At 42.9% G+C, this 27,573-nt stretch overlaps 2 non-coding genes across 2 annotated transcripts; both read right to left on the bottom strand.

Annotated features, from left to right (window-relative positions):
• Positions 1-7,920: 7,920 nt before the first annotated feature.
• On the bottom strand, positions 7,921-8,027 carry LOC120250833. Its single transcript, XR_005533167.1, has one exon. It is a non-coding gene; the product is annotated as a small nucleolar RNA R71 (small nucleolar RNA).
• Positions 8,028-22,255: 14,228 nt separating this feature from the next.
• LOC120251012 lies at positions 22,256-22,362 on the bottom strand. Its single transcript, XR_005533337.1, has one exon. It is a non-coding gene; the product is annotated as a small nucleolar RNA R71 (small nucleolar RNA).
• Between the last annotated feature and the right edge of the window lie 5,211 nt (positions 22,363-27,573).

Genomic DNA, 27,573 nt, shown 5'->3' on the forward strand with positions numbered 1-27,573 from the left:
ATGGACGTGTACCCGGACATGTCACCTCAAGAGAAGAGTGTTTGGACTGCGTTTTGTGAAAGTACTATAGCAAAGTATTGCAACTGCAGCAATTTTAGTAGTTATTGTAGCAAAGTACTGTAACTGTAGCGTGTGGAAAATCCACATGGGAGCATGGGGGCATGTGACAGACATGGTCTAAGGCCTATAAATAGCCGTTTTGCCCTATTCTTTCTCATCTTTTGTGCGGCTCTTGAGGGGTGAGATGGCTAGGGTTTGGAGAGGAGGTCTTTGCGGCTTTGGAGGTGCTTCGTCACCAACTTTGATCGATTCCTCCTCCGTCATAGCATCAAGGAAGCCACCGGTGAACCTAGCTTCGGAGTGGGTCCTTCAAGACGTCGAAGCTCTCCATCAAGGCCATCAGTTCATATATAAGGGGGTTAATTTCTATAGTTTTAATGTACTTTCTTGATGGTGTGTTTTGTATGTTGCTCCATGGAGAACTAAAACCCTAGATGGTATTTGGGCTTGTGAACCCTAGGATTCTCATCTTTTGTGGATTTGCTTAGTGTTTCTATTTTATCCTAGTTTGATTAAGTTTTAATCTTGATTGTCTAATGCTTGCTTGCCTTATTGATCTTTTGGTCATTTGGTTTGCTTGATTTGTTACCTTGGTGATGGAGAGGTCTCCATTAGGGTTAGAATCTCAAGATTGAAGAGGGTTGAGAGGGCGAGTCGTGAGATAGTGAGCATCCCTTTTCCCCTCTGATTAGTGTATTCTATCTCCATTCCCTAAGCTCTATGCAACCATATTTAGTCTGAGGCGTGAGATTGAGAGATTTCTCCACCGGGACCTTGTAAGGGGTTAGGATCCTTCGCCAAGAATTAGGGTTGGATCAATCTTTAGGAATCGGATACACCTCTTGGAATCCCTAGAGTGCTTTGCGGTTATATGTGGTGTGAGGTGTTGAGATTGAGCGATTTCTCCACCGGGACCTCGTAGGGGACTAGTATCGGTGATCGGGAGGCCGGATCCGATTATATTTGGATTTCCACGACTTAACTTACTCATCATAAAAACACTTTGCTTATCCGGCACCTAATACCTGAATCCTAGGGGGAGCATTGCCAGAATACCCCACTTTTACTGATGGAGATCTCCATCCATTTCACCCTTGCATATTCGTCTCTAGTATTCATTTCTTCGCACATTAGATCACCACACCTTTCTATTTATCATTAGGCTAAAAAGCAGAGAAGAAGTTAGTACTAGTAGCCTTGTTCCTTGTGGATTCGACTACTCGACTCACCGGGTATTTTATTACTTCGACACCCGTGCACTTGCGGTTCACACGCATATTTAGACGCGTGTCAGTATTCATCAACAATCTCATCAATAGTTTCTAGAAAATACAAAGTATCATCGAAATCGAGAGAATATCGCATGGCTTTGGCGAGGCGGTATGTGAGCTTATCATCTCCAATCCTCAGTGTCTGCTCCCCGCCATCCATATCAATTAATACCTTAGAAGTGCGCAAGAACGGCCTCCCAAGTATCAAAGGTACATCCGTATCCTCATCAACATCCAACACTACAAAGTCAACCGAAAAAATGTACTTGTCCACTTTGACAAGCACGTCTTCAATGATGTCCCTTGGATGTCTCACCGTTCGGTCCACTAATTACAAAGTCATCCGAGTGGGCCTAGGTTCTCCCAAGCCTAGCTTTCGAAAGAAGGTGCATGGCATGACGTTGATACTGGCCCGTGAGTCCGCCAATGTCATTTCTTCACCCAAATTGCTAATGTTACACGGAATGATGAAGCTTCCTGGTCTTTCTTCTTGTTCGGCATATTATTTTGCAATACCGCCGAGCAAGAAGCATCTAAGATCACTGAAGCACTCTCTTCCAACTTCTTCTTGTTATTAAACAAGTCCTTCAAGAATTTTGCATACTTAGGCATTTGAGCCAATGCCTGAACAAAAGGAATATTGATGTGGAGTTGCTTAAACAAACTCAGGATCTTCTTGTATTGTTCATCCCCTTGGTCATTCTTCAATCGAGAGGTATTAGGGATTTTTGGCTTGAAAGGTGGGGGTGCCACCTCCTTCTCTTTGCTTGTTCCCTCCTTGACCTCTATGACCTCGGGTGAGCGTTCATTGGGCTTCTCACTAGGAAGCCTACCTTCAACCTCACGACCACTTCTAAAAGTGATCGCCTTCACATGCTCTATAGGATTGGTCTCGGTATTACTTAGCAAACTCCCTTGTGGTCTCTTCGATAGAGACTTCGCAATTTGTTCCACTTGATTTTCAAGATTGTGCAAAGAAGCAGTGTGGTTGCAATGTCTAGCCTCACCTGATTGAAATCTTGTATCCGATGATCGCACAAACCTAGTCAAGGCCTTATCCAAATCGTTCATTCGGGTCTCCAAACCTGAAACTCGGTTCTCTATGTTTGGGGCTTATTATTGTTGGAAACCTGGTGATGCCATGACCTTTTATGGACCTTGGTTGCTCCATGAGAAATTGGGATGACTCTTCCAACCTGGATTGTAGGTGTTGCTATATGGATTCCCTTGATTTCTCATTGCATTACCCACAAAATCAACAAAGGTGTATGCATCACCAATGGAAATTTGGCAATCGGAGGGAGTATGTCCTCCACCACACCTGGTGCAAGTAGTCACGGCCGCCACTCTATTCAAAGTTAGAAGATCTAACTTCTTAGTCAATGATTCCACTTGAGCCGCCAATGAAGTTATTGCATCTATTTCATGGAGCCCACCCACCTTTTTCCTTTCCCGTGCATTCCACTGATAAATGTTCATGGCCATGTCTTCCACTAACTGTCAGGCTTCTTCCGGGGTTTTACTCCCCATTATACCTCCTGTGGCGGCATCTAACAATTGCCTTGTACTCGGATTCAGCCCATTGTAGAAAGTCTAAATAATCATCCATTCAGAAAATGTGTTGTGGGCACCTCTGCAAAAGATCCTTGAAGTGCTCCCATGTCTTAAACAATGACTCCAACTCCATCTGTACAAATGATAAAATCTCATTGCGAAGCTTGGCTGACTTCCACGGAGGAAAGTATCTAGCAAGAAAAGCTTCGACCATCTCATTGCACGTCATGATGGAGGCCTTGGGCAAAGAATGTAAGCACTGCTTGGCTCTTCCCTTGAGAGATAATGGGAAATCCCTCAATCTAATAACATCATCCAATATACTATTAATCTTCAGCATATCACAAACTTCGAAGAAGTTCTCTATATGGTTGTTTGGATCCTCGTCGGCCAAACCAATGAACTGCGCTGTTTACTAAATCATGTGGATGAATGCCGGCTTTAGCTCGAAGTTCGGAGCTGTAATCGGGGGTCACACAATACTCGATTGTGTGCCCAAAACTAGGGGTTCAACATAATCAAAAAGTGTCATCTGTTGCTCATTCTATTCTGCCATATTATCTGACCCTTCCACTTCTACCTCAGCTTGATTAGATGGTTCTTGTACATGTTCCTTTCCCCTTCTTCTTAGTATATGTTCAAGTTCAGGATCTCCTTCAATCAATATTGAAGGGTTCCCTCGAGTCATAACCTGGAGTTGCACAAAAAAAAAGAGAACAAAATCAGAATGATGATAGTAAAGAAGATGTGAAATAGAATGAATGAATGAATAGTTAAGAAACAAAGTGTAAAGTATCTCTAAACGCCTACTCCCCGGCAACAGCACCAAAAACTTGACAATGCCCTTGCATATATCCCGCAAGTGCATGAGTTTGTCGAAGTAATAAATCCAAGATGAGGGAGTATTGTATCCACAGAGACTAGGGAATAAAAACACTTAAATTGTTTCTTAACTAAACGAAAAGTGAATAGTGATTTGTGTGACAAAATGTGATGTGACAAAAGTAAAAGAAACAAGAGAAAGAGTGCAAGTAAAGGGGAGGTAAGGCAATCGATATAAGTCGGGTACCCAGATATTGTTCAGCCTAGGATAATCTTTTCAAGTGCAAAAACCCTCTATTATGCTTTCTAACTAATGCATTAATGAGTCGTGGAGATCCTTAAATACATGGTACCAAATCTAAGGTCAATCATGCCTAACTCTATACGTGTCCCGGAGGAGAAATTGAATAACCTCTCAACCTCGCACTCGTATAGAATCACAATGAGTTCTAGGGATTCCAAGTGATAAATCCTCTTTCTAGATGTAGACCTAACCCTTTGGTCCAGGTGGAAGGTCCCTAGCCACAATTAAGTCCTAGGTACTAAAATCACTTCAACGCTTCACTATGTTGCCCCTGCAACTAAGCTCCAGCGGAAGGTCATCCCTTAGCCCATTCACTCTACTATGACCGCAAAGAGCTCGAGGAAATGGAGGTAGAATAAATCACACTAGAGGGGATAGGGGACGCTCTGTTACCTCTCGACTCACCCTCTCAACCCTCTCCAATCTAGCTTTGTCTAACTCTCGTGGTATCACTCACTCACAAGAGTTAACAACAAGAACTCTCAACCTTAGTGTCACTCTAAGGGAGTATTCACACAATCAAGCATGCAAGATTAGAACTCAAATCAAACATCAATTAATTGAAAGCATAATAAAAGTGTTCAATGAAACGAATACAACCTAGGGTTCACAAATTTCCAAGTAACCACTAGGGGGTTTAGCTCTCCATGGAGCTAATTACAATCATTGATATCAAATGTAAAATCAAAGAATCCATAGAAAACTCCCTCGATAGTCGTGGTGATGGTCTTGTGGAGAGTCCTCTACTCATCCAAGGGTCCCTTTGTCCGGTCTAGGATACACCTCGCCGGATCGGTGCCGACGAAAGCTATCCCATTAACCTTTTTCCAAACAGAGCGAGATGTCAGAGTCGTAGAACCTCTCCAAATCCCTAGACAATAACTCTCAAAACCCTAGCTGTCTTCCTCTCTCAAGTTGGGGAAAAGATTGAGAAAAGAATGCTAAAATCGGGGCTGAAATCGGCCTTAAATAGGACTGGAATCGTGAATCCACACACCCACATGGGCGCTCTTGTGGATTTTTCGCACGGGCGTGTGGAATTTTCCACACGCCTGTGTGGATTCTATATTTTACTTTTTCTTTGGCCGGTTGTAAACAATACCTGCTACAGTGTTTGCTGTAGTGTTTGTTACAATACCCTGGTACAGTATCGGCCCGAAACACTCTCGAATCCATGTTTTCATCGAGGTAATGTAAACAGGCACATGTTTACGCCGTAGATTGCTTTGCTTCTTCAATAAATTGACAAATTGGTTGAGATCTTGCTATACATGCACAAGCCGGAATGCTTGAATGTAACTGCCCTTGTGCCCATCCAAATCGTTGTGTTAACTTGAATACAAGGAGGTTGGCACACATTCTCGTATCTTAAACTCGACTTATGTCTTCACGTTTGAACCTTCTCAAGACTTCCTCCAAATGGTCCATTCACAATCTACATTGGCTTCTTTCTCTAATATTCAGTTTCACAACCCTATATGTATGAAAGTAACATAAATGCACACATATTAGCGTTAAAACCCGATAAAAGTAATGCTTATCATAAGGAAAGAACACTTTGCATTCTTATCACACAAACAATTATCAGACTGCCTTTGTGCCACTCCAATTTGCATATTCACTTGAGCACAATAGAGGTTGGCACACACTCACATATCTTTGAGCACAACTTGTGTCTTGATAAGAGTCTAAATGTATGTATTTATATGTTGGTTTTGTATATGCTTGCATGCTATTTTAGATTAATCAGTGCTCGTTTTTCGCTTAGATTGGTAATTTTCTTGTTGCAGGCCTCAAAGAAGCTAAATTGTGCTCGAGAACGCAATTGTGGTGAAATCAGCACCAAAAATCATGTTCTCGAAGTAAAAACACTGTTGCGGTTATGTAGCAAGGAACCGGGGCCCTACTTAGATTAGGCTATGAACCTCGCGAGCACTGCGCACCCGCGCACCGCTGGAGAATTTGGTGGCAGTTACTGCAGACAATTCACTGTAGGAAAATACTGTAGACGGCACTGTAGCTTAGCACTGTAGCACCAACCCGGGTTTTTGCGAGCGGAAAGACAGTGAGCCCCACGGGAGCGACGCGGCCCGAGCGCAGGCCGCGTGGCTCGGGGCAGATGATTTTTATGTAAAGCTAAGGCTTATTTTGGGGATCTTCTTTTTTCTCCATCAGATCTCTTTCCAATATTGGAGGCTCTCGGCGGGGGCAACTTTACCGGAGCTAATTGAGGCCACAACCCGACGATCTAGAGAGGGAAAAATTGAGGGAGAAGCATCATGGGGCAAGATCTTCATCGATTCCACCTTTGAGAAGCTTGGAGACGACGTGGGAAGCCGCCCCTATTGCGGCTTTCGTGGAAGACATCTACGGCCTTCCTCTTCCTCCTATTGTTCTCATTGTTTGAGGGAGTTTTTTATATGCATTTGTTAGTTGTTTTCATGAGCCTATCTTGTGTAGTTTCTTATATGGATGGCTAAACCCCCAAGGTCACCGAATGTCGATGAACCTTGGCATGAACTTGTGTTGTTGAATGCTTTGATTCTCTTAATGCATGTGGTTTGTTCATGGTTTAAGCTTGGTGCACTTTTATGTGTTGATCTTGCATGAGAACTCTGTATTTCAACTTCTAGGTTGTGTTCGGTGCGCGACCATCACCCTCGTACTAGACACACCTCGCTTAATGGGGATGTATGTATGAGCACGCCGTGACCATCGGGTGTCTCATACCCCTCCAACCATGAGGGCTGGACCTAGGTTAAGTTTCGGCCCTAATTAGAGATTTCCCTGTGTGAATTGCAATCGTAGAAGGATTTGGACGGAAGAGATTCCGTACCAATACCTGTATGGGATTAGGGATCATTACCGTGACCATCGGGATGATCTATCTTTGGATCTCTCTTGGCCTGAACCACCACGTGCTTAGCACTTCTAGCATTCTTCTAATCCTTAGTAATCTTGGGGGGATCCACATCAGTGAACTCCCTCACTTCTTGATTTCCACTTTCTTAATCGGTCTTTCACAATTACTCGCTTAGTTTTATTTTTATTAGTAGCCTTAAGCATCAAGTGATTTGTAGGTTAGACAACGAGTGAAAAGGAAGTAAGTGTAGTTCCTTGGGCTCAGGGAATACGACCCTCTCGTGCTCGCACGAGAGGTATTACTTGACGACCCCGTGCACTTGCGGGACACTCATCAAGTTTTGGCGCCGTTGCCGGGGACCCACAAGGAATACTCAAAAAACTCGTAGCTTGTTGATTTAACAATTGTTTATTTTATCCTCTTGTTTTCTATCTTTCTCTCTTGTAAATATTTCCATTTGCACACTTTTATCTTTTTACCCTAATCTCGTGTTGCTCTTAACCACTGGCTGTTAATTCTGGTGCGAGGTACCTATCTTATGACAAGAGGAAGACCGACAAATCTGGTAGAACCAGACAGTGAGATTGATAGGACTTTCCGCCAGAGGTTGTGAGAAGGAGCAAAAAGTTCAGGGCAGCAGGAAGTACAGATTGAACAGAGTGAACCATCAGTTATGGCTGAACCTAGGAGAACCTTGTCTGACTATGAGAGACCACAATTCACCGGTGATGAGTTTAGCGTATAAGCCCCTATAGTTCCAGCAAACAATTTTGAGATTAAGGCAAGTACAATTGGGATGATCTATTCAGTTTGATGGTTTAGCCGATGAGGACCCTCATGCACACTTGCCCCGTTTCCTTCAAATATGTTCAACTTTCAAAATTAACTCTGTCTCAGATGACACGATTAGGTTTAGATTGTTTCCGTTCAGTTTACGGGGTATAGCATACCGTTGGCTCACTTCACTGGCCCCCGGGTCCATCACAACTTCGAAGGATATGGTTGAGAAATTCCTCGCTAGATATTTCCCACCGAGCAAGGCAGCCCGATTGAGACAAGAAATATCTTTTTTCTGACAAGGTGACTCAGAAACTTTGTTTGAAGCTCATGAGAGGTTTAAGGATCTCTTGAGACAATGCCCGCACCATGGTTTTGCATCTTGGATGAGAGTGCAGATATTATTTAATGGGCTAAACTATCAAACCCGACAACTCATTGATGTCGCGACAGGGGGTTTATTGAGTAGTAAATATCATGAGGATGCAGAGCAGTTGATTGAAAGCATGGCTAGCAATGAATCTCACTGGAGCACTAGAGGAAGACCACAAAAAATAGTGGGGATTTATGAGGTAAATGATACCATCGCCTTAGCCGCAAAGGTAGAAGCGCTGACTAAGAGGTTTGATCAGTTTACGATGGGCTCAAGCTCAAATAATGGAGTAGCCCTGTCTTGTGGTACTTGTGGGGCTGCACATTCAACTGTACAATGCCCTATCTCTATTTCCTCCACAGGGCCTGTTGAGACAGTGGACTATGTTGGCGGTAATCAGAGGGGCCAAGGAAACGCATACGGTCCCACATTTTATTTAGGATGGACGAATCACACCAATTTTTCATGGAATTCGGGGCCACAGCAACAAAGACCACCACAACCTCTGGGACCTCAGTTTCAACCTCAGCAAGATCAAGGGAAGAAATTTACCACTGAAGACATGCTGGCAAAGTTTATGATCAACACTGAGGCAAAATTTCAAAATATCAATAACCAGTTAACTCAACACAGTGGTCAATTCTACGAGATGAGCACAGTGTTAAGGAACCTCCAAGCATCGGTCCAATTACTCGAAAATCAAGTTGGGCAACTAGCCAGGGCAAATGCTGAGCGACCACAAGGTAGCCTCCCGAGCAATACAGAGCAGAATCCAAGGGAGCACCTCTAGGCCATCACTCTTAGGAGTGGGAGACCGTTGGAGGCAAGAGCCGAGGATTTCTCAAGTGCCAAGAAGGATGGGGTGACCATTTTGGAAGACCCTAAAGTGGTTGAGCCGGTAAGTAGGGAGAATAATGACAAGCAAGGTGAGGAATCCGCTAAACCATCAACATCGAGGGTTCCCGAGTACAAACCCCCTGTCCCTTACCCAGCTAGGTTGAAACAAGAAAATAAAGACGCTTAGTACAAAAAGTTCCTCAACATGTTCAAGCAGCTGCATATAAATATTCCACTCATTGAGGCATTAGCCGGAATGCCTAAGTACGCCAAGTTCATGAAAGACCTTCTTACCAATAAGAGGAAGCTTGAAGAGCTTGAGACAGTGGCACTACCTTGGAATTATTCCGCAATGATTTAGACAAAGCTTCCAAAGAAGTTGACTGACCCTGGGAGCTTCATCATCCCTTGTATGATCGGGGAGGGCATGCAAGAGAAAGCACTGGCCGACTCCGTGGCCAGCATTAATGTAATGCCATACAAGTTGTTCTTGAAGTTGGGATTAGAGGATTTGAGGCCCACAAGAATGACGGTGCAACTTGCAGATCGATCGATAAGGAAGCCCAGGGGTGTTGTTGAAGATGTACTTGTGAAGGTGGATAAACTTATCATTCCTGTGGACTTTGTGATACTTGATGTGGATGATGACGTTGATGTCCCACTGATCCTTGGGTGCCCATTCCTTAATACTTCTGGAACTCTCATCAATGTAAAAAGAGGGAGAATGATTCTCAGAGTGGGAGAGGAGAAAGTCGTTTTTACACTTTGCGAAGCAATGAGGCAAACCTTGGATCATGATGAGCCCTTATATTTTACCGATGAAACTGATATGGTCATCTCTGATTGTATGCCAGAAGTTTTGGCTATGAACCCATTAGATGAATATCTGGAAGAAGTGGGCAACAAGGAGGATAAGATGAAGGTCCCTGTTTCCCCTCCAATGCAGCATGTAAGCTATGTGGGAATAGATCCGCCACCAAGTCGTAAAAAGAAGAAAAACATGAAGAAGATGTGCAAGGTGAACAAAAAGCTAAAGGAGGGGACGATAGTCACGCTAATGCCACCAAGGGAGGTAGATCATCTTTACTTTGAGGGGAAAGGCAAGTTTCGAGTATTTTCATGCCTATCAATGAGTTTTCCATCATGGAACACGTCTCTTGGAATTGGAGGTAACTCAACTTCTTTTGATCCACCTTGAGCACGAGGTAAGGTACGTCGAGCTAACGACGTTAAACAAAGCGCTTCTTGGGAGGCAACCCAAGGTTTTATATTTGTCGTTCTTCATTTTTTTTTTTCTTGAATTTTGATTGGTGTGTTGCTTATGTTCTTGTGTTTGTTATTGTGTGATCTGTGTTTGTGTGTTTGTTTATTAATTTGATGATTATCCTTTCTCACTTATAGTCTCTCTTTGTTAGGTGTTTTGTGGTTGTGTTTCATGTTCAATTCGGTGAGTGAAATGTTGTATTTGAATTGTTTTTGCGGTTGCAAAGGGGACATTGTTAATTTTTTATGAGTTTCCAGGTTTGGCGGGCTGCGTGCGGACCACGTAGGCCACTGTCATTGGATCCCAACCCTTCGCGGGTGCCCGCGTGCCAGCCTGAGCGCTACGTAGGCCGCGTGCACCACGCATGGCTTGCTGGCTGCGCACGTCCAGGTACTCGCGAGCACTGCACGCTGTGCAGGAAATGCCTTAAATGGCTGCCCCTTCACTCCTTCTGGCCACTATTCATCTTCATCTTGTTTTCTTGAGTTCTCTCTCATTTCTCCTCCGATTCCCCTCATTTTTTCACCGTTCTTCTTCATTTTTTCTCCTCTAATATTCTATCCTCCCCTTTGCAACCCCAATCCCACCATTTATTTGGAGTTTTACCAACTTTCTCGCCAGATCTACTCACCAAGGTATTTCATGCCCTAACTTGAGGCAGGCTTCATTTCACACTTAATCCATGGATTTGTTTTTGTTTGAATGGGCTGAAAACTTTGTGGAATGTGTTTCAATTCTTCTTGTGAACTTCTAGCTTGAATCTAAAGCTTTGTAAATTTTGATTGCCACTTTTACAAGAAGAGACTCTTGCATTTTTTTTTCCCGAAATCACTGTAGCAATAACTGAATTTCAGCATTCTAACTTCATTATGCATTGTTTTCATGGATTTTTGGTTTGATGGTGCACGTATGGTCTTGTAGGGATGCTGACCAAGAATTTGGCTTCTAGACGAGTAGGAAGAAGCTCTCCACTACCCGTTAGTGAGCCAAGATTTACAAATGAAGCCCACAAGACGCGATTCACCTTATTGTCAATGAAGGGATTCAGCACCATTAGAAGAAATTATTGGGGAAGTTTCTTTACTCCGTCCCTTTGTTTTTGTTACATATCTAGCACCATGTACTGCTAATTAATGTACATTAAGGGCAATGTACGACTCTAGGTGTGGGGATGGGGTATTTTATACCTTTGCATGCGTGGCAACCAATGATAGCTTTGATCTAATGTTAAGGACTTCCTAGCTGAAAGAAGGATAGATATGAGTTGCTATTTTTGTTATGATTTGTGAAATGAAGTTCTATTCCTACTTTATTGCTTTTGGTAAAATTGTCTAGTACACGCTTCTACCTTGTTCATTCCGACTAACCCATTGCCATGACTTAAGATGTTAGGTTGTTAAACTCTACATTCAATGATCAACTAAGAGCTCTTGGCACTCATGTTTTTTTTCTTTTAGTCATAAGTGCAGTTTTTCATGAAGAAGGTTAGGAGACATAAACTAAGACTTGTATGCATTTGTAAATAAAAAAAAAGTCTATGTCAGTATTCCTCTGCTCGTGTAGCATGAATGCGTCTATGCAGCTTGTAATCGAGTAAGTTGGGTGGCTCTTGTGCCCTAATCGAGCATGTGCATCCATCGGAAAGATTTTGTGCAAGTCTACGTTAGGCGGACTCCAAAAAAAAAAAAAACGGGATTGATCTCCTGAACCCTCTCATGCATTCTCTTAGAACCTAAAGTTTCTACTGAGGACCGAAAGACTCTTGGCTGATCATTGAGGGTGTTTTTAGCAACTCTAACACCTGTAGCCATGACATGTGGAGTGATCAAGAAAAGCAAGGGATGAAGTATGCACGCACTCACACGGGAGCATTTAGTTGGAATAGAACTATCTGGGATGTGTTGATCATTTGCAGCTCATTATCTTGATCTCATTTCATTTGTGCTAGTTGAGTCCTCTACTCTTGAGCTTGAGGTCATACATTTAGTCTCTTATCGCTATCCTCATGTTATTCATGTTTTATTTGCATGAGGGCAAGCAAAAACGCAGGTGTGGGGATGTTTGATAAGAGCCTAAATGTATGTATTTATATGTTGGTTTTGTATATGCTTGCATGCTATTTTAGATTAATCAGTGCTCGTTTTTCGCTTAGATTGGTAATTTTCTTGTTGCAGGCCTCAAAGAAGCTAAATTGTGCTCGAGAACGCAATTGTGGTGAAATCAGCACCAAAAATCATGTTCTCGAAATAAAAACACTGTTGCGGTTATGTAGCAAGGAACCGGGGCCCTACTTGGATTAGGCTATGAACCTCGCGAGCAATGCGCACCCGCGCACCGTTGGAGAATTTGGTGGCAGTTACTGCAAACAATTCACTGTAGGGAAATACTGTAGATGACACTGTAGCTTAGCACTGTAGCACCAACCCGGGTTTTTGCGAGCGGAAAGACAGTGAGCCCCACGGGAGCGACGCGGCCCGAGCGCAGGCCGCGTGGCTCGGGGCAGATGATTTTTATGTAAAGCTAAGGCTTATTTTGGGGATCTTCTTTTTTCTCCATCAGATCTCTTTCCAATATTGGAGGCTCTCGGCGGGGGCAACTTTACCGGAGCTAATTGAGGCCACAACCGACGATCTAGAGAGGGAAAATTGAGGGGAGAAGCATCATGGGGCAAGATCTTCATCGATTCCACCTTTGAGAAGCTTGGAGACGACGTGGGAAGCCACCCCTATTGCGGCTTTCGTGGAAGACATCTACGGCCTTCCTCTTCCTCCTATTGTTCTCATTATTTGAGGGAGTTTTTTATATGCATTTGTTAGTTGTTTTCATGAGCCTATCTTGTGTAGTTTCTTATATGGACGGCTAAACCCCCAAGGTCACCGGATGTCGATGAACCTTGGTGTGAACTTGTGTTGTTGAATGCTTTGATCCGCTTAATGCATGTGGTTTGTTCATGGTTTAAGCTTGGTGCACTTTTATGTGTTGATCTTGCATGAGAACTCTGTATTTCAACTTCTAGGTTGTGTTCGGTGCGCGACCATCGTCCTCGTACTAGACACACCACGCTTAATGGGGATGTATGTATGAGCACGCCGTGACCATCGGGTGTCTCATACCCCTCCAACCATGAGGGCTGGACCTAGGTTAAGTTTTGGCCCTAATTAGAGATTTCCCTGTGTGAATTGCAATCATAGAAGGATTTGGACGGAAGAGATTCTGTACCAATACTTGTATGGGATTAGGGATCATTACCGTGACCATCGGGATGATCTATCTTTGGATCTCTCTTGGCCTGAACCACCACGTGCTTAGCACTTCTAGCATTCTTCTAATCCTTAGTAACCCCGGGGCGATCCACATCTGTGACCTCCCTCACTTATTGATTTCCACTTTCTTAATCGGTCTTTCACAATTACTCGCTTAGTTTTATTTTTATTAGTAGCCTTAAGCATCAAGTGATTTGTAGGTTAGACAACGAGTGAAAAGGAAGTAAGGGTAGCTCCTTGGGCCCAGGGAATACGACCCTCTTGTGCTCGCACGAGAGGTATTACATGACGACCCTGTGCACTTGCGGGACACTCATCATGTCTTGACGTTTGTTCACTCCAAGATTTCATCAACAAAGTGCAAACACAATCTACTTTGGCTTCTTTCTTCCATACTTATCTCCACATCCCTACATGCACAAAAGAACACATAATACACATGTATTAGCGATAAAATCTGAGAAAAGTAATGCTCATCATAAGAAAAGAATTCATCGCATTACTAATACACAAGCACTTATCAAGAATCCATCTTGGTAATCCTTGTGGATGAGTGACACACCATAAGGATTAGACAAAGCTAGGTTGGAGAGGGTTGAGAGGGTGAGTCGAGAGGTAGCGAAATGTCTCTTTTCCCTTTCGGTGTTATTTATATTACCTCCGTGTTCCAGGACTTCTTTACGGTCATAATAGAGTGAAGTGCTACGAGAGGAACTCCGCTGGGGCTTAGTTGTGCAAGCAATAGAGTGAAGCATTGAAGTAATCTTTAGTGCTAGTGCTTAATTGTGACTAGGGGTATTTTGCCCTTACCAAAGGGTTAAATTTAGATTAGGGAATAGGGTTTATCACTTGGAGTCCCTAGAGCTTTAAGCAACCTTGCATAGTGTGAGGTGTTCACACTGAGAGATTTCTCCACCAGGGTATAGTGTAGGGTTAGTCATGGTTGACCTTAGGTTTGGGACCTTGTGTTTAAGGATTTCCACCACTCATTGGACATCAGTTGGGAGACATGATGCTTGGTCTTGAATTTGAAGCAATAGTCCTAGGGTGAGCAACGTCTGGGTGACCCATCTTCTATTGATTGCCTCCCCTCTTATTTTATTGCGTCTCACTTTCTTGCTTCCTTTATTTCTTTTCTTTCTCATATTGATATTAGTCGCAACACTATTGATTCATATTCACCATAGTTAAATAGCAAATCTTGTGTTTCTAATCACTATTCCCTATGGATATGACTACCCACTCACCAGGGTACTTTTATTACTTCGACAACCCGTGCACTTATGGTACACACGCAAAAGGGCATTGTCAATTAACAGGAAGCAAAGAATCAGAGGTTGAAGAGTTTAAAGAGAGCATGAAAACAACTTTTGAGATGAGTGATCTTGGGAGGATGTCATTCTTCTTGGGAATGGAGGTGAAGCAAATGGAGACTGGAATATTTTTACATCAAAAGAAGTATGCAGAAGAACTCTTATCCAAATTCTATATGAGGAATAGCAAGCCAGTCAGTACACCATTTTCAGTTGGAGAAAAACTCTTCAAGAAGGATGGTACAGCTCAAGTAATGGGAGAATGTATAGGAGCTTGATCGGGAGTCTATTGTACCTCTGCAACATAAGACCTAATATTATGTTCTCTGTGAATTACTTGTCTTGATTCTTGCAAAATCCAACAGAAAGGCATTTTCAAGAAGCAAAAATAGTCCTTCGATACATTAAAGGGACAGTTGATTATGCCATATACTATTGTAGAACAAATTTAGTAAATCTCATTGGCTTTTCAAACAGTGATTGGGCTGGAAATGATGAAGAAATGAAGAGTATTTCTAGAAATTGCTTTGCTATTTGAGCTAGAGTGATCACTTGGAACTCAAAAAAGGCAAGGTCCAGTAGCTCAATCAATGGCTGAAGCTGAGTATATTGTGGTATCTGAAGCAGTAAAATAGGCTGTTTGGCTAAGAAACTGATGGCTAATCTTAGCTTTAATATATCTAAAGCTAATCTTATCCTACGTGATAATTGTCAAGCTATTTTGATAGCAAAGAATCCAATTTTTCATAACAAGACCAAGCACATCAAAGTTAAATACCATGCTATTAATTACTATGAAGAGAACAATGAAATGAAAGTGTTGTTCAGCTATTCTGAAGAGCAATTAGCTAATATATACGATAAGCCTTTGAGTAAATTAAGATTTGAGAAACTTAGAATAAGGCTTGGAATGGACAACTTTAGTCCAAGGAGGAGTTTGAAAGCTTGAGAAGCTAATAACTCAAGTTTGAATTGAAGAGAAGCTGAAGATGGAATTAACTGTCAATGCCTTGTTAGTTTTGTTTGAATTTACGTTTCAATATGTTTGAATTTCAGGTCAGTCAAAGTAGTTATGAGTGTAGAAGATAAGCATGCTTTATTTTCTCTGATAAAGCAATGTGTATGTTGCTCTGAACTTTGGAGTTTTTGTTCTTATCTGTTTTGCTTCTTTTAATGGTATGTAAGCTTTTTCAGTGATTGAAATGAAATTACTTCAGCCTGTGTTTTTTTTCTTCAACAAAAATAAAAAAACATTTTCATTTGTGTTCTTTGCAGAGTGTGTGAGTGTGTGATATTCTCTTTGCATGGAGGCTTTGAATTGGTAAAGTATACACAACAAGAAGGGTTTGGTATTACAAAAAGAACAACAAAATCAGGAGATGACAGAAAATTAAAATATTGCAAACTTGCACGTGTATGAGGTGCCAAAAGAACATTTACTGCAAAAGATTGTTTCAAACCTAGGCCATCTACCAAAACAAACTATTAAGCTAGGGTTAATGTCATTGTTGATAATGATAGGTATTTTACGATATTTGACACGACCGTTTTGCGTATTAACCACAAGTGCATGTGTTTGTCGAAGTGATAATACTCCGGTGAGAGGATAGTCGAATCCTCAGGGAATAGTGCTTAGAAACACAAAGATTGCTATTTAACTAGAATGAAAATGAGTCGATGGTGATGTGAACACAAATCAATGCAAGTAAAGATAAGAAAAGAAGAAAGAGGCACAAATAAAATATAGGAGAGGCAATCGACGATAAATGGGGCACCCGAACATTACTCACACCAGGACTATTGCTTCAAGTGCAAAACCAATCATTATACTTCCTAACTGATATCTAACCAGTCGTGGAGATCCTTAAACACATGGTCCCAAAACATAAGGTCAACCGTGACTAACCGTACACTATGCCCCGGTGGAGAAATCTCTTAGTCTCGACACCTGATAACTGCTTGTGTGATAAGAATGCGAAGTGCTCTTTCCTTATGATGAGCATTACTTTTATTAGGTTTTAAAGCTAATACTTGTGCATTTGTGTTACTTTCATGCATATAGGCTTGTGAAGCTGCTGAATGTTAAAGAAAGAAGCCAATGTAGATCGTGAACGCACTATTTGGAGGAAATCTTGAGAAGGGTCAAACGCGAAGACATAAGTCGGGTTCAAGATGCGAGAATGTGTGCCAAACTCCGTGTATTCAAGCTAGCACAATGGTTTGGAGGGGCACAAAGGCAGTCACATTCAAGTATCCCGGTTTGTGCATTGATAGGAAGATCTTCACCAATGAGGCTAGTTATTGAAAAAAGCAAAGCGATCTACGACATTAACGTGTGTCATTGAAGTTACCTCGATGAAAACATGAATTCGGCAGTATTTCGGGCCGATACTGCTACAGGTACTGTAGCAAATACAGTAGCAATTTATTGTAATAGGTACTGTTCACAGCCTGCTAAAAAAGAGAATTCCAGAGAATCCACATGGGAGTGTGGAAATTATCCACACCCGTGCGGAAATTCCACATGCCCCTATGGCAAATCCATAAGGGCGTGTGGATGACCAATTCCAACCTTATTTAAGCCGCGATTCAGCCCAGATTTCAGCATTCTTTTCTCCATTCTTTCCCAAACTTGAGATGGGGCTGCGACTAGGGTTGTAAGAGGTATTGGCAGGGTTTTTGGAGAGGTTTTTTGGCTTCGATATCATGCCCCACTTGAAAGAAGATTATTGGGAGAGAGGTGTGTCCTAGGCCAGAGAAGGGGACCTTTGGAGGAGACGAGGCTTCTCCACAAGACCATCGTCATGACTATCGAGGGGGTTTTCTATGGATTACTTGTTTTTACATTCGATTTCATTGTTGATTGTAACTAGCTCCATTGAGAGCTAAACACCCTAGTGGGTACTTGGATTTGTGAACACTGGGATGCATTTGTTTCAATAAACCTTCTATTATGCTTTCATTAATTGATGTTTTATTTGAGTTTCAATCTTGAATGCTTGATTGATTGAATCCTCCTTTAGAGTGACACTAGGGTTGAGAGTTCATATTGGTAACTGTTGTGAGTGAGTGACACCCCACGAGGGTTAGACAAAGCTATTTTGAATAGGGTTGAGAGGGTGAGTCGAGAGGTAGCAGATCGTCCCCTTTCCCCTCTGATGTGATTTATCCTACCTCTATTTTCTTGATCTCTTTGCGGTCATAGTAGATTGAATGGGCTAAGGGATGATAATAAGTGCATGTGCGATAAGAATACGAAATGATCTTTCCTTGTGTTGAGCATTACTTTTCTCGGGTTTTAACGCTAATATGTGTGTATTTATGTTACTTTCATACAGGTAGGGTTGTGAGGCCGAATATGAAAGTAAGAAGCCAATGTGGGTCGTAAATGCACCAATTTGGAGGAAATCTTGCTAAGGTTCAAACGCGAAAACATAGGTCGGGTTCGAGATGCAGGAATGTGTGCCAACCTCCTCGTATTCAAGTTAGATTAACTATTTAGAGGGGCACAAGGGCAGTCACATTCAAGCATTTCGACTTGTGCATAGAGAACAAGATCTCTGCCAACATGTCCGTTATTGAAGAAGCAAAGTAATCCACGACGTAAACGTGTGCCCGTTTGCTTTACTTCGTTGAAAGAATGGATTCGGGAGTATTTTGGGCCGGTACTGTAGTAGGGTGACACGTCCGTATATGCGTGTGTAAACCGCAAGTGCACGGGTGTTGAAGTAATAATTACCCCGGTGAGTGGGTAGTCGAATCCACAGGGAACAGGGCTACTAGTACTAACTTCTTCTCTGCTTTCTAACCTAATGATAAATGAAATGGTGTGGTGATCTAATGTGCGAAGAGATGAACACCAGAGACGAATATGCAAGGGTAAAATAGAAGGAGAATCTCAATCAGTAAAAGTGGGGTATTCGGGCAATGCTCCCCCTAGGATTCAGGTATTAGGTACCGGATAAGCAAAGTGTTTCTATGATGAGTAAGTTAAGTCGTGGAAATCCAAACATAATCGGGTCTATCTCTAGATCACCGATACTAGTCCCCTACGAGGTCCCGGTGGAGAAATCGCTCAATCTCAACACCTCACACCACATATGACCGCAAAGCACTCTACGGATTCCAAACTGTGTATCCAATTCCTAAAGATTGATCCAACCCTAATTCCCGGCGAAGGATCCTAACCCCCTACAAGGTCCCGACGGAGAAATCGAGCAATCTCATGCCTCCCACCAAATATGGTTGCATAGAGCTTAGGGAATGGAGATAGAATACACCAATCGGAGGGGAAAGGGGACACTTCACTATCTCATGACTCACCCTCTTAACCCTCTTCAATCTTGAGGTTCTAACCATAACGGAGATCTCTCTCCCACCAAGGCAACAAATCATGCAAACCGAATAACCATAAGATCAATAAGGCAAGCAAGCATTAAACAATCAAGAATGAAACTTAATCAAACTCGGATTAAATAGAAACACAAAGCAAATCCACAAAAGATGAGAATCCTAGGGTTCACAAGCCCAAATACCCTCTAGGGTTTTAGCTCTCCATGGAGCAACATACAAAACACACCATCAATGAATGAAAGTACATTAAAACCATAAAAATAAATCCCCTTATATATGAACTGATGGCCTTGATGGAGAGCTTCGACGTCTTGAAGGACCCACTGCGAAGCTAGGTTCACCGGTGGCTTCCTTGATGCTATGACGGAGGAGGAATCGATCAAAGTTGGTGACGAAGCGCCTCCAAAGCCGCAAAGACCTCCTCTCCAAACCCCTAGCCGTCTCACCCCTCAAGAGCCGCACAAAAGATGAGAAAGAATAGGGCAAAAGCGGCTATTTATAGGGCCTTAGATCACGTCATCACGTGCCCTCACGCGCCCGGTGTGGATTTTTCCGCAGCGCCGCGTGGGCTGCAAGACTTTCCACGCGGGCGCACGGAATTTCCAGCGGCCGTATGAACGAGTAACTTTTGCTGCAGGTGAAACCGCTACGATGAAGATTTCTACAGTACTTTTCACGAAACGCGGTCCAAACACTCTTCTCTTGAGGCCACATGTCCGGGCACACGTCCATGTGGTAGGCTATAAAACTTTTCTTCATCGACGTATCTTTGAGAGGTCTTGCAATCTTCAGAAAGAGAAAGAATATGAAGATGTGGCTGCCTTTGTGCCCTTCCAAATAGTGAATTGACTTGAATCTTCTTGGAAGTTGGCACACATCTCCACGTTTATGAACTGCTCTCGTGTCTTGGTCCTTGAATTGAACAAGAACTCCCAACATTGTGTCTTTATAGCCTATCTTTGCTTCCTTTTTACTCTTCAAGGCATTCACAACCTATATGCATAAAAGAACACCAAATACACAATATGAGACATAAACCATAGTAAAAATGATGCTCAATGCATGTAAAACATATATAAAAATATGTCTACTCAAGCACTTATCATAGGGTATGGTAGCAAAAACTGTAGCAAGAATACTATACCAGCACTGTTCACAGCTAGCTGAGAAAATAGGAAAATAGAGAATCCACACAGGCGTGTCAAAATTCCACACGCCCGTGTGAAAAATCCACAGGGGCGCTCACACGGTGTGTGGATCCCGGATTCTAGCCCCTTTAAAAGCTGATTTCAGCCCCGATTTCAGTATTCTTTTCTCCATCTTTTCCCCAACTTGAAAGAGGGCTGTGGCTAGGGTTTTAAGAGGTATTGGCTACGTCTTTGGAGAGGTTCTACAGCTCCGACATCGCGCGCCGTTTGGAAGAAGGTTAGTGGGAGAGCTTTCATCGGCACCGATCCGATGAGGTGTATTTTAGGCCAGACAAAGGTACCCTTGCGATGAGTAGAGGACTCTCCACAAGACCATCACCACGACTAACGAGAGGGATTTCTATGGATGCTTTGTTTTTACATTTGATTTCATTGATTGTATTTAGCTCCATGGAGAGCTAAATCCCTAGTGGGTACTTGGGTATTTCTGAACCCTAGGATGTATTCATTTCATTGAATCTCTTTATTATGCTTTCAATTAATTGATGTTTATTGTGAGTTCCAATCTCTTATGCTTGATTCTATGAATATTCCCCTAGAGTGACACTAGGGTTGAGAGTTCTTCTTTGTAACTCTTGTGAGTGAGTGACACACCATGAGAGTTAGACAAAGGTAGATTAGAGAGGGTTGAGAGGGTGAGTCGAATGGTAGCGGAGCGTACCCTTTCCTCTCCGTTGTGATCTATCCTACCTCCACGTTCCAAGAGTTCTTTGCGGCCATAGTAGAGTGAATGGGCTAAGGGATGACCTTCCGCTGGGGCTTAGTTGCGAGTGCAATGGAGTGTTGCGTTGAAGTGATTTTAGCATCTAGGGCTTAATTGTGGCTAGGGATCTTTCACCTGGACCAAAGGGTTAGGTCTATACATAGGAAAAGGGTTTATCATTTAGAATCGCTAGAGCTCATTGCAATTCTATACGAGTGCGATGTGTTGAGATTGTTCGATTTCTCCTCAGGGACATGTATAGAGTTAGGCATGGTTGACCTTAGATATGGGGCTATGCAATTAAGGATTTCCATGACTCACTATTGCATTAATTAGGAAGCATAATAGAGGTTTCTTGCTCTTGAAACGATAGTCCTAGGCGGAACAATATCCAGGTACCCCATCTTTATCGATTGCCTTACCTTCTCTTTTACTTGTGCTCTCTTTCTTGTTATTTTTACTCTTGAGAATTGAATCTTGTCACACATATCACTATTCATCTTCCACATTAGTTAAGAAAAAATTTAAGTGTCTTTATTCCCTACTTTCTGTGGATACGATACCCACTCATCTGGGATTATTACTTCGACACCCATGCACTTGCGATGTACACACATATTCGAACATGTCAAGTTTTTGGCGCTATTGCCGGGGAGGAGGCGTTTAGAGATACTTTGCACTTTGTTTTTCTTAGCTATTCATTTATTCATTCTATTTCATATTTTCTTATTCTATCATCATTCTGATTTTGTTTCCTTTCTTTTGGTGTAGCTCAAGGTTATGACCCAAGGGAACCCCTCCATACTGATTGAAGGAGATCTCGTGCTCTATCATACACTTAGAAGAAAAGAGAAAGAACCTATGCAAGAATACTCTAATCTAGCTGATTTGGAAGTAGAAGAATCTGAAAACATGGCAGAACAGAATGAGCAGTAGCTGACATTATCCGATTATGCCAGACCTTCAGTATTGGGGACATAATCAAACATTGTACATCCCTTGATTACAGCTCATAACTTCGAGCTGAAGCCGACATTCATCCATATGTTGCGGTTCAATGGTTTGGCCGAAGAGGATCCAAACAGTAATATAGAGAATTTTCTCGAGGTGTGTGATATACTGAAGATAAATTGGGTAACGGATGATGCCATCAAGTTGAGGGCCTTCCCATTTTCCTTGAAAGGGAGAGCGAAGCAGTGGCTACACTCATTGCCTAGAGCATCAGTTACCACATGGGAGTAGATGGTAGAATCTTTTCTTAGCCGTTATTTCCCTCCAGAGAAATCTGCAAAGCTTAGGAATGAGATCTCATCCTTTGTACAATTAGAATTGGAGTCTCTATTTGAGACATGGGAAAGGTTCAAGGAGCTCCTGGGAAAGTGCCCGCAACACAGATTCCCAGAGTGGATGATTGTTTAGACCTTTTATAACGGTCTGAATCTGAGTACAAGGCAACTCTTAAATGCGGTAGCAGGAGGTACCTTAGGTCGCAAGACCCCCGGTGAAGCCCGTCAATTAATTGAAGAAATGGGGTTAAACAACTACCAATGGAATGTCACGGAGAAGAAAAAGGTGGCCAGTCTCCATGAGATAGATGCAGTGACTTTGTTTGCGGTTCAAGTGGAATCATTGAGTAAGTTATATCTTCTAACTTCAAACATAGTAGCGGCCGTGATTACTTACACCAGGTGTGGTGGAGGACATGCTCCCTCCGATTGCCTGATATCTATTGGTGATGCATCTTCGGTTGAGAACGTCGATTTTTTAAGTAATAGCATGAGGACTCAAGGAAACCCATACAGCAACACCTAGAATACGGGTTGGAAGAATCATCCCAACTTCTCGTGGAGAAACCAAGGTCCACAAAAGGCCATGGGGCCACCGGGTTTCCAACAACAAGGACAAAATGTGGAAAACAGAGTTTCAGGTTTGAAGATCCGAATGACCGATTTGGAGAAGGCCTTAACTAGGTTTGTGCAATTGTCAAATACAAGGTTTGAATCAGTTGAGGCTACACTTCGCAACCATACAGCCTCCTTACATAATCTTGAAAATCAAGTGTGGCAGATTGCGAAGTCCTTATCGAAATGGCCATATGGAAGTTTGCCGAGCAATACCGAGACCAAACCTAGAGAGCATATGAAGGCGATCACTTTGAGAAGTGATCGTGAGGTCGACGGTAGGCTTCCGAGTGAGAAGCCAAATGAACATACACCCGAGGATATAGAGGTTGAATAGGGAACAAACAAAGAGAAGGAGGTGGCACCTCCACCTTTCAAGCCAAGGATCCCTTATCCCTTTAGATTGAAGAATGACCAAGGGGATGAACAGTACAAGAAGTTCTTGAGTTTGTTCAAGAAACTCCACATCAATATTCCTTTTGTTAAGGCATTGGCCCAAATGCCTAAGTATGGCAAATTCTTGAAGGACTTGTTGACCAACAAGAGGAAGTTGGAGGAGAGTGCTTCAGTGATCTTAGATGCGTCTTGCTCGGCGGTCTTGCAAAAGAACATGCCGAACAAGAAGAAAGACCCGGGAAGCTTCATCATTCTATGTAATATTGGCAATCTAGGTGAAGAAATGGCATTGGCGGATTCAGGGGCTAGCATTAACGTCATGCCATACACCTTCTTTCAAAAGCTAAGCTTGGGTGAGCCTAGACCTACTCAGATGACTTTGCAACTAGCGGACTGAACGGTGAGACATCCGAGAGGCATCATCGAGGACGTGCTTGTCAAGGTGGACAAGTGCATTTTTCCGATTGACTTCGTAGTGCTAGACATAGATGAGGATGCGAATGTACCCTTGATACTTGGGAGGTTGTTTTTGCGGACATCCAAGGCATTGATTGACATGGATGGCGGAGAGCTAACTTTGAGAGTTGGAGATGACAAGCTCACATACCGCCTTGCTGAAGCCATGCGGCATTCTCTTGATTTTGATGATACTTTGTATTTTCTAGACTCTACTGATGAGATTGTTGATGAATACATACAGGAAATGTTCAATCCGGATCCATACGAAGGCTTGTTTGACCAAGAGGAGGACAATGAAGAGATCATGATGCTTCGTTCAAAGGAAGAAGTACCATCTACCCGGGGATGTTGAAGAAGGTGCTCCGAAAATCGAAGAGGGCTAGGAGACGCCACTGGAAACGCTCCAAGGCTGTTGGAGATGTGTGTGAGCTGAACAAACTGGGTAAATCATTGCTAGGCAGTCCCAAGCCCAACAATTCAACCTCTACCCTCAAGAGATTTTGCTCATCATGTTTCTAAGCCATGGGTAAGAGGGAAACTTTCATCTATGAGCCCCTGTGAGGTAAGACAAGGTATGTCAAGCTAAGTGACGTTAAACAAGCACTTCTTAGGAGGCAACTCTAGTGATTACTATTTTCTTAATTTGGTAGTTTAGTGTTGCTTGAATAAATTGTTGAGAGTTGGTGTCTTGATGTTTTATATTTCTGCTGTGTTTTTGTCGTGGGTTTTCAAGTTCATCGTGCGTTTTTATGTGAGTTTGGCAATGTTTTGGTCATTTGAGCTATTTCTCATGGTTTTCACTGGTATAAATTGCATATTAGGGCAGGCTCTGAGTCTGTAAACATGTTCAAAAAATTTTCTGTAGAGCCTGCAGAATTTTCTAAGGCATCCAGAGAAAACACACGGGCGTGTGGAATTAACACACGCCTGTGGTTTTGTATTGTGAGCTCATCCAGAGAAGACACAGGGGCATGGACTTGCCCCTGTGAATGGCCATGCAATCCTCGCACGCCCGTGGGTAACTTCCACACGGGCGTGTGAAGTCCTACAGAGATTGCCAGACTTTCCCGAAAGCACATAGAAGCGTGGACTCGCCCCTGTGGGCAACCTTGTGAAGATCGCACAGGCGTGAGTAATTTTCGTACGCCCGTGCGAATCTCTACAGAGGAGCTCTCTTTATCCCGAGAAGTCACAGGGGCGTGCGCTTGCCCCTGTGAGTTGGGCTTGTGAATACCCACGCCCGTGTGGAATTTCCACACGGGCATGCAGAACACTTAGTGAGTTTTCTCAGATGTCCAGAGCAGCCACAGGGGCGTGCGGCTGCCCATGTGGCTCGGGCGCATAGGTGTGGGATTTCTCACACGGCCGTGTATTTGCGTTCAGAGGCAGTGAGTGTTTTCCCGAGAGCACACAGGGGCGTGCACCTGCCCCTCTGAAGCTTTCCTGAGGGGGTACACGGCCGTGTGTAATTTTCGCATGCCCGTGTCCATGCACAAAATTCCAAGAGACGCGAGTTTTTCTTTAAAAATCTTTGTGGATTCTCTTTTCTTCATCTCCAATCACCTTAAAACCACTCCTGATCAAGTTCTCGGCACTTTACCGTTGTTTTGGAGGATTTTTTTTACATTTCGTGCCGATTTTTGGAATACTATCATATATCTATTTTATTAGTAACCCTTCTTATATTCTTTTCTTCGCAAATCCTGGTTTTTATTAGATTGAGAATCTTGAGTTGTGCCAATTTTCATGATATAATGTGTTATGCATGTTTGGGAAGTCCTTGGGTGCAGTTTTGTGTTGTCATTTTGGAGAATTGGTGAACAACCGTGTGGTTTTCACACCCCGCAGATCCACACGGGCGTGGGTAATTTCAACAGGCCCGTGTGGAATTCTGTAGTATGCTGTGTCTGAGTATTATTTGATCATTCCTTCCTCATTTATCGCAGGAATTGCACTACACTCGAGGAGGCAAGAAGGCAAGTGCCCTAGGGAGCCTTCACCCGAGCTAGCACATATTGTATTTCTAAATCCTGAACATCAAGCTCGTTTCGAGTAGCTATTGGAGCTTAGGTTTGGCCAATCCCGGTTCATGAACCTGAGTGTGCTAAGTGGGGTCCAGTGGGGTGATGAGTTACGAGTTATTCATGGAGTTGGAGGTGCTGATGGCCGTAGGAGGCTGGCATAGGTTATTCTCTATACGAGAGCCAGTTTTTAGGCCACTGACTTTGGAGGTGCTAGCGTCTTTTGAGTTTATGGATGACATACATTTTAGAGTGTTCGGTCGTCAATTTGCTATGAGTATTTCTGAGTTTTTAGTTCGCATGGGATTGTACAACGAAGCATATATAGAAACCGAGGAGTATGGACATCTACCAATAGATTACTTTGGCACCTTGAGCCCACAACAGGCTTACCAAGTTTTATGCGGGTAGGGGCAGCATGAACCGGGAATATCCAAGGCCATATGTTTATTTCGGCTGAGCTACAGATATTTATTCGCTGTCATTAACAGATTTGTGGATGGGCGAGGTGATAACACTAGTACTCTAAGCCGACAGAGTCTGATTTATCTGTATTCCATGGCTAGGTTCGTGCCTATTCATCTGGGGCATATTGTGGCGGATTACATTCGGTACCAGGACCAGAACAGGAGAGTAGGAGTATTATTTGTTGGTCCCTACATTACTAGACTTATTATGGGGATGGGTCTCGGTGATGCTCTTCGGATTACAGATCAGACAATTATTCCCTCTCTGCTTGGACTCGATACTCTCATGATGATGGGAGTGGTGCGCAGATATTTGCCTGGAGCTTACATTTTAGCCACAACCACCACTGAGAGCGCCGGTGGCGGAGAAGAGGGTTCCGCACCGATGACAACCAAGACTTCAAGGGGCCCAAGTACCTTTTCAGGAGCCTATGATTGTATTGAGAGGCTCGAGAGCACTGTGAGTGTATTGCAGTCTAAGATCATCGAGATACGGTCAATACAGTCAGCACAGTATGTCAATATGATGGCCTGTTTCAACTTCTTACGACAGCTATTGAGAGGCAGACCCCCAGCTCCGCCAGCATCTCCTTCACCACATACACCAGCACCCTTTGATCTAGCACCAGCAATAGTAGAGGATCCAGAGCACGACATTGACACTTGATTTTGTTTTCCTCATCTTTTATTTCTGCATTTTATTTTGGGCTTGTATACTCAGAAAGGACTCTCCTTCTAAGTTTATTTTCATTTTGTATCTCGAGTTGTATTCATTGTCTTATCTTTTATATACTCGAGTTATTTTTATTTTTATTGAGCTTCACTGAACCACCTTGTGTATGCATGCAGATGGTCTTGTCATCATGGGAATTGAGACTTTGTAATGGGCACAGCCAAGGTGTTTCGTTTCGGCACTTAGCCGTGTGAGCTTTACGACCTGTTGGAACAACACTCCCAAGGAGTTAGCTCCATCAAATGCAACACTAGGAGTCAGGGAAGTATTGTTTTGATTGCTTCTCCCACATCTGAATCCAATTGAGTTACATTATGAATGAGCTTGCGTGTGTACATTGGGGACAATGCACAACTTAAGTGTGGGGGGAGGGGGGGGAGTTTCATAGTGCACACATCTCTTTTATACTAGTTGTGATTGATATACATGCTCACATAGCCAATGGCGGTTCACCTTAGTTGCATTGATTATACTCTTGAGTTTAGGAAAATCTTTAACATTGAATATTTTCATGCCCTAGTTTTTGCTTGAATTTCAAAGAATTTTTGCCCGATTGACACTTGTTGCACTACTCACTTTTTGAACCTTGTTGGAAACTCATGTTTGATGTATAACGGACTAGTTTTAGTTG

Source organism: Dioscorea cayenensis, chromosome 19 (assembly GCF_009730915.1).
Source record: "Dioscorea cayenensis subsp. rotundata cultivar TDr96_F1 chromosome 19, TDr96_F1_v2_PseudoChromosome.rev07_lg8_w22 25.fasta, whole genome shotgun sequence".
Lineage (NCBI taxonomy): Eukaryota > Viridiplantae > Streptophyta > Magnoliopsida > Dioscoreales > Dioscoreaceae > Dioscorea > Dioscorea cayenensis.